Below are 934 nucleotides of genomic sequence, written 5' to 3'. Positions count from 1 at the left end.
TTAATGATGCCATTTCTCTTTAAAGTCTTTGTATCGGTTGTGACTTGCTGCTCTGTATCACTCTTGGGGCCTTTTTACCTTTATAGAGCCCCCCTTAATATCTCCTGTAGGGCTGGTTTCGTGGTTACGAAATTGGTTAATGATTGGCGATTTTGGAACGTCTTTATTTCTCCATCAATTCTGAATGACAGCTTTGCTGGATAAAGGATCCTTGGCTGCATGTTTTTCTCTGAAAGAGCTTTAAAAATGCCCCCCCAAGCCTTTCTCTCATTCCAGGTCTCTGTAGACAGGTCTGACGTAATCCTGATACCTTTGCCTTGGTACGTGAGAAATTTCTTTGCCCTGGCCGCTTTCAATACTGTATCCTTGGATCTAATATTTGCGAATTGCACTATGACATGCCGTGGCGTAGGTTTGTCCTGGTTGAGCTTGGATGGGGTCCTCTCTGCCTCTTGGACACGAATGCTTGTTTCCCTTGCTAGATTAGGGAAGTTTTCAGCTACAATTTGTTCAAATATCTCTTCTAGACCTCTGTTTTTCTCCACCCCTTCAGGGATGCCGATGATTCTGACATTGGATCGTTTCATAGAGTCAGTAATCTCCCGTAATCTACATTCGTGGGCGTGGATTTTTTTAAGACCAGCTTCTATTTTCGTTTTTTCTTCTACTAACCCATCCTCCAATTCGCTAACGCGTTCCTCTGCCTCGGTGACCCTGGCCGTCAGAGCCTCTAGTTTTGACTGTATTTGGCCCACTGAGTTTTTAATTTCTGTCAGATTCGCTCTCATTTCTGCCCTTAGGGATTCTATATTCTCAGCAACGCTTTCTCTGATGCTTTTTTCAAGTTTACTCATCATCTTGACCATTGTTGCTCTGAATTCCATTTCTGATAATTGGGATACATCCATATGTATTAATTCTGTGGCCGAGGCCA

This window comes from Ailuropoda melanoleuca, chromosome 2 (genome assembly GCF_002007445.2).
Source record: "Ailuropoda melanoleuca isolate Jingjing chromosome 2, ASM200744v2, whole genome shotgun sequence".
NCBI lineage: Eukaryota > Metazoa > Chordata > Mammalia > Carnivora > Ursidae > Ailuropoda > Ailuropoda melanoleuca.
The sequence above is the reverse complement of the archived record's forward strand: the minus strand, read 5'-3'. Positions refer to the sequence as shown.